This window comes from Chrysochloris asiatica, unplaced genomic scaffold, assembly GCF_000296735.1.
Source record: "Chrysochloris asiatica unplaced genomic scaffold, ChrAsi1.0 scaffold00005, whole genome shotgun sequence".
In the NCBI taxonomy this organism is placed as follows: Eukaryota; Metazoa; Chordata; class Mammalia; order Afrosoricida; family Chrysochloridae; genus Chrysochloris; species Chrysochloris asiatica.
Genome location: NW_006408523.1, coordinates 14,557,478 through 14,565,075, shown reverse-complemented (window position 1 = coordinate 14,565,075; position 7,598 = coordinate 14,557,478).

Sequence of the window (7,598 nt, the reverse complement as noted above, 5' to 3'; positions counted from 1 at the left end):
GCTAGCACAACTTGAAAAAGATGTCACTGAAGTATACTGGCAGAAATTGTTGAAAGCAGGTCTGGCTATGTAGACTTCCAAATAAGATGGGATTGTTAGAGGGGAAAAGTAATGACTTATGTTTCAGTAGTTGAGAAATTAAGAAAAATAAGACCAGAGAGATTTATGCATGTGGCTTAGAGATGCTCTAACTTTGAAAGCATTTTGTATGCAAATGCCATCACCCTAAAGCATATTTCAGTTATGTTGCACCCTATTGTAATCCTAATTGTTCACAAAAGTTTGAAAATTTAAACTCTATATGAAACAGGGATTTTAAAGGCCTGTCAGAATTGACAGCCTCCACAGTCTGGAGAAACAAAATAGCAAATTTTATTTGATGATAAGGCCAGGGAAAAATGTTTCCCGTGTGTTATTGATAGATGTCCCAATCTGTCTTTAGATCAAGCAGACAAGCTTCAAATTTATTCATAGAACACATTTCACACCTCCTCTGTGTCATAATTTTAATATTTTTCCTTCACCATATTGTATCAAAAGGCATAACTGAAATTGGTTTTAAATTTTTAATTTTTAAACCATTTAAAAATAACAAAATTCTAAAGTCAGATCAGTACTAACTTAGACACATACCAAAAGAGGCTGATTGATGATGTATTTGATTTACTGTTGCAATTACCTTGCATGGAAATAAATTATTATACTTTTTTTTTTTTCCAGTGTTAAAGCTACTTTTTTTCTGAAAGATTTTGATGCCACTTATAACCCCTTTAAGGAGCTCTGGAAGCATATGGTTATGTACCGTGGAGTTGGTTCCGACTCATAGCGACCCTGTACAGGGTTTCCGAGGCTGTAAATCTTTACGGGAGCAGAAAGCCTCATTTTTCTCCCACGGAACAGCTGGTATTTTCGAACTTCTGACCTTAAAGTTCGCAGCCCGATTAGTAACCACTACGCTACCAGAGCTCCTTTCTTGGAAGCATAGTGGACTACGAATTGGACTGCTAACCACAAGTTCACCAGTTCGAATCTACCAGCCGCTCGGTTGAAGAAAGGTGAGGCCTTCTGCTCCTATAAAGATTTACAGCTTCCAAAACCTTACACAGGGTTGCTATGAGTCAGAACCTAGGCAATAGCATACCACCACCATCAACACAACTCCTTTTAAGAACACTATGATTTTATAAAACGCATTTGGTTCATAATGCATTGGATTTTTGTCATTGAGATTTCCTTTCTGTGTTTGAGCAATTTTATTACACTAATTAGAGACATGGTGTGGCACTGTGGGTCAGTGCATCAGACTGCAAAGTTGTTTCAACTGCAAGGTTAGCGGCTCAAGTTAGCTCATCAGCCGCTCCTCGGAAATCCTATACAGGGTCGCTATGGGTTGGAACAACCTCCACAGCACTTAACAACAACATTACACTATGTTAAGGCAATTCAAGATGTATATTGGCTAAAGTGTCAACGTTTAAAAATTTGTTTTAAATGTTTTATGAATTATTTTAAATGTACCGCCTATGTTCTCCCCAGAACTTTTATTCTCTATATGCAGGAAGTGCAAGGCTGGCTGGTTGTTAGTAGAAAATCTCTGCGTGTTCTGCCTCTGTGACTGGGATGTGCACGTCAGTGTAAGAAGTGCTCAAGGAGCATGGTTTTCTCTCAGCAAAGCTATGTGTAACCAAGACGCAAATAACTTAGTCATTGTGGTCACGTTGTTGTTAAGTACCGCTGAGACGGTCCTGACTCATAGAGACCCTGTATAGGGTTTCCAAGGAGCAGCTGGTGGGTTTGAACTGCCGACCTTGAGGTTCACAGTCCAGTGCTAATCCTACAGCACCCACCATTAGTCACATTGTTGTTGTTAAGTGCCGTCGACTCGGTTCAGACCCATTGGTTGGTTGGTTGGTTATGTGCAGCGTAGTGTGTTCCAACTCACAGCGACCTCATAGTCACCCTGCACAGGTTTCCGAGGCTATAAATCTTTACCGGAGCATAAAGCCTCATCTTTCTCCCACAGAGCGGCTGGTAGTTTTGAACTGCTGACCTAAAGGTTCACAGCCCGATTTGTAACCACTACGCTACCAGAGCTCCTTGTTCAGATCCATAGCGACCCTGTATCGGGTTTCCCAGGAGTGGCTGGTGAACTTCAATCACCAACTTTGCAGTTCAGCCCATTAACCCACAGTGCCACCCCAGGGCTCCCATTAGACACATTAAAGCAATGTTAATCACCTGAGTCATCAAACCAAGCCCCTTTAATTTGGGCAAGGCCCAACTGAACTGGCATAGTCAAAACAGAGAAATGACTGGCTTGCAGAACAACTGTAAAGTCCAGGGATATGACAATTGCAAACACAACTGACGTCAGAGCCTGGAACCAATTTCACATCCAGCGCCTCTCTCTCTTGACGGGCTTCACTCATTGGCAGGCTTTAGAGCTATAAGATGACCTCAAGCAACTTCAGGCTCTGAGCTGCCAGTTGCAGTTAAAAGAGAGTGTCGCCATCCAAATCTCTGGGTAGCACACGCGCATGCCCATCTATCTTCCAGCCAATTCCAGTGGACCAGACAGAAGACACTTGCTGGTCAGGGGTAAGTGACATGGCCACCCCTGGAGTCAGGGGATCATATCAGTCCCACTTGAACCACATAAATTGGGGACCACGGTTATTTCCTCAAAGGAAAATCTGGGTGCTGACTCAGAAGAAAAGAGAAGGGTTCTGGGCTGGCAATAAACAACATACTCAGAAGTCCCTGGGCTATGAAGGTCTGACTTATGTACAACCTGCAGTTACAAACCAACCCCTGTAAAGTCTGTTATAGTTAAGCTTCAAGATACATACAATGGTCCATAATATAACAGAGGTGCTACTTTGTGATGTGCATGAAAACATTGTTAGTACTATTACTGGATTGGAGTCCTGGTGTGACGCTGCAGGTTAATGTGTCAGACTGCAAAGCCGTTTGAACTGCAAGGTTGGCAGTTCAAGCTCACCAGCTGCTCCTCGGAAACCCTATACAGGGTCGCTATGGATCAGAATCGACTCAACGGCACTTAACAACAACATTACTGTATTACCATGTAAAATATGTTACATTTCAAGAAATGTTCTGTTAGTTGGAGGAAGACCTCCTACGACATGGACGGACACAGTGGTAGCAACAACGTGCTCAATCCTGACCATTGTGAGGGCTGCGCAGGTCCGGGCAGCGTTGCATTCTGTTGTACGTAGGGTTGCTATGAGTCAGAATCGACTTGCCAGCACCTAGCCACAACACCACGTTAAGGATGTCTGAGCGTATCTGAAAGTGTTTCTTTAATGCTTTTAAATGCACAGAAAGGTACACTCCATACTATATATTAAGACAAACATTTGACTTTGTTGTGGCGCTGTAGGATCAGCATTGGACTGCGAATCACAAGGTCCGCAATTCAAACCCACCAGCTGCTCCTTGGAAATGCTATACAGGGTAGCTATGAGTTGGCACTGGCTTGGCATTAGATAGGAACCGAACCCAACTGTATGTACAGATTTGACTTAAAGGCAGACTGCAGTCTGTCTTCAGACACTCAGATTTCCATGAAAAGGGAGGCTAAGAAGACTAAGACAGAGCTGCGCCTGCCTTCTTCAGAAACCTTCAGGGACCCCTAATTGGTACCAGATAAAAACAATGAGCATCCCCTGTAGCATTTGGCTCATAGTGTGAGGACATGGGCTCTTGTTCCAATTCTGCCATGACTTGAATGAGACAGTTCTGGGTCCATTTCCTCACTGTTTAATAAAATTAACTGGACTAGGCCCCAACCACAAATCTTCAACAGTGGTCCTCTGCTTTTCCAGATTTACTACACACAGAATCCACCTATTTATCCCCCTAAAATCCATTTGGATGGCCCTCAGACCCCTCAATTTCATTGTAAGCCCTACCCCCACATATACACAAATAGCAACGAACCCACGCCTGTTCCTCCTTCTGTGTTCTGCACTTTGGTGGGCAGCCAAAATCAGGCCCCATTCTAGCCAAAAGGCGGAACCACAAGTTCTCTAAAATAACCACCAGATGTCAGGCTACACATAGATCCCCTTCTCCCAGAAAGGCTCTCCGGTCTACCTGGGACCGGAAGTTCTTACCAAGTACACTCATGAACTTCTTGAAATGATATATAAAGTGTGTGTATATACACACATATGCATCTATTTGACATTTTTCTGAGGACAGAGTTCTTAGTTTGCCTCACTGTCTATCCGCAAACCCCTCAAACAAAGTTGAAAACCTCTGGTTTTTGACTGCTACCACTGGGATGTCCCAACTTTCCCACTGCACCCCTGAAGACTCCCAAACCTCCAGATGTCCCTTGTGGTGATTTTTAAATGTAGTCTCAAATTCTTGGGAGTTCCTTGGTAGTGCAAACTTTTAACTTGTTTGGCTGCTGACTGAAAATCTGTACATCCAAGTCCACACAGAGGCATCTCAGAAGAATGGTCTGACAGTGTACTCTCTGAACAATCAGCTACTGAGAACCCTATGGAGCACAGTTCTAATCTGCCACACCTGGGGTCTCCGTGAGGCCGAGATGACTTGACATTCCTCCCAACCAGAGTTGGGGTTTATGATCCTTCCCCTAAAATCTGGGTGGCTTGTGACTACTTCGGCCAAAAGAGTAGGGAGGAAGTAATGTGTGTCATCAGTAGGCCGTGCAACTCCTACCTTGAAATGAAAACGCCCACAATCATTATAACTATCTAGCTGGCAGGGCTATGAGTAGGTGATGTGGTCAACAGCCCCATCTTAGTCCCACTTTTCAGTCATCCCTGTCAAGATTCTAGACATGGGAGCAACGCCACCTTGAACCAAGACCAGTCCATCTGCCTCCTGATCATTACTGAGGGAACTTTATCAAGACCAAACAGAATAGGAGACTCCCCCAAATGATCATCCCCCAAATACCTGCTTCACAAACATGCGAGACATCATAAAACAATGATTGATAATGCTTTCAGTTGGGATGTGGTTTGCTATGTAGCAATAAATGACCAGAACACCTTTGAAATACCTTACCAAGTTCAAATGCAATATTTCTGCCAAGAAAAGATCTACATAGAGAGGGACCTGATTGAGTGAAAGATTGCAAGATGACCCATGGCCGGAAGAGCAGTAAGCTCTCCCCTGAGGAACTCCACCCAAACATTCAAGCTTCTGTATAGCAATTAACACTTGGAGGCTCCTTGGAAGTTAGCTCTGTTCAGTGCATAACCATGCTCAGAGAGAAAAAGTTATACGGAGGGTCTAGCCACTTGAGATCCTTAAGGCCGATCCAAATCACTAGGATATTGATATAAATACGTTATGACTTCATTGCTGTATTGCTAAATAATAATGATGATGACTGTTGTTAAGTACCATGGAGTCAGTTCCGACTCATAGTGACCCTGCACAGGGTTTCCGAGGCTGCAAATATTTACGGGAGCAGAAAGCCTCATCTTTCTCCTACAGAACAGCTGGTAGTTTCAAACTGCTGACTTCGAGGTTAGCAGCCTGATTCGTAAGCACGACGCTACCAGAGCTCCTTAAAGAGAATGGGTTGTTTTAAATGAACACTGTCTCTTAAAGGTTCCCCACGTCCTAATCCCTAGCACCAAAAATACCTAAGGCTATGTGGCAAAGGGGATTTAAGGTTTCTGATCATTGTTAATTAAGATTGCTAGTCAGCTCACTTTAAAATAGGGAAATGCTCCTGGATTTTCTAAGTGGGTCCAGTGCAATCCATTTTAAAGTTGAAGAAGGTAGACTAAAGCTGGAGATAAGATTGTGGAAGAATGTTCAGAAAGAAGCAGTGTTTGGGGCTTTGAAGAGAGAGGAAGGGGACCATGAATCAAGGAATATGGGCTGTCCCTAGACACCAACAAAGCTGAGGAAACCGATTCACCCCTAGAGCCTGCAGAAAGGAGTGCAGCCCTGCCAACACCTTGATTTGTGCCAGGTGGAGCTCACGTCAGGTTTCCAGCAAACATATTTGTGTTGCTTAAGCCACTAAATTTGTGACAATTTGCTACAGCACCAACTGAAAACTAATACAAGCATCAACTATCTGCCAGATACCATGCTATATGCAAGAATATACACCCTCATTGAATTAATGCAAGATCGTATTGCTATCACCACTTCTTAGATACCAAGACTAAGGTTTGGAGCAAGCAAACAGCTGATGGCAAATGGCAGAGATAGATTCAAACACAGGTCTCTCTGGTTACAAATGCAGAAGACCCGTGGCACGTGTTTTTGTTTTGTTTTGTTTTTCTAACTAATGTTAGCTAGAGATTCAGTTGACATTAGAATTCAATCACTAAGTCTAAGTACATGTAAAAGATTCCTTCAAGGCTATCTGATTCTCCTTCATTGTTTCTGAAGATTGTTTCCCATTCCTGAAATGAAAGATCTTACAACATGCTTTAGTGTCCACATGATTTCTCCAAGGCAGGCATGCCCACTCTTGAGTGTGGTTGGATGTGGGTAGCATACTGGAACAGAATTTGGCATTAACACTAACGGGCAAGGAGGCGGCATTCCGCCCTCTTCCCTCTCTGTCTCAATCACCTAGACCTAATGTTATTGTAACAAAAATACCACAACAGGGTGGCTCTCAAAACCAGAAATTTTGTTTCTGATAGTTCTGGAGGCTAATCCAAATCAGGTTCTTGACTATGTTGTTTCATTCTGGGGCTCCTCATCTAGGTTCTGATGTCTGCCGGCCATCTGTGGCCTTCCTGTCCTGCAGACACACCCTCCCATGTCTTCTGCCCTCCTTTCTGTCTGTGTCTGTCTGTTCTGCTTTTTCATAAGACACCGCTCAGAAGTGGTTAGGTTTATGCCTTAGCAATCTAATTAATGCTGCTGTAACAGAAACACAACAAAACCAATTTATTTTCTCACAGTTTAGGAGGTTAAACCAAAACCTGCTGCCTTCAGGGTGATCCCGCCTCATAGCGTTCTACAGCACAGAATGGAACTGTCCAAGGGGTTTCCAGGCCTGTAAATCTTTACAACAATAAACTATTCAGCTTTCTCCCAATATGTATACATTTAATTTCATTTACATTACACTAGTCTTCCACTTTTTTTTTTTTTAACAGACTAGGCCATTTCTCTAAGGAGTTCTGGTAGCAAAGTGGTTACAAATTGGGCTGCGAACCTGCAGGTCAGTAATTCGAAACTACCAGCTGGTCCGAGAGAGAAAGAGGAGGCTTTCTGCTCCCATAAAGATTTACAGTCTCAGAAACCCTGTGCAGGGTCGCTATGAGTCGGAACCGACTCCACGGCACATAACAACAACAACAACAGGTTGTTTCTCTGGGGAAATTATTGAATGATGCAGAAAGCATCAAGAGAAAATGGAAGGAATACACAGAGTCACTGTACCAAAAGGAAATGGTTAATGTTCAACCATTTCAAGAGGTAGCATATAATCAAGAGTCAATTATCCTGAAGGAGGAAGTCCAAGGTGCATTGAAGGAATTGGCAAAGACCAAGGCACCAGGAATTGATGGAGTAAAATTTGAAATCTTTCAAGAAAGTGAGGCAGCACAGGAGGC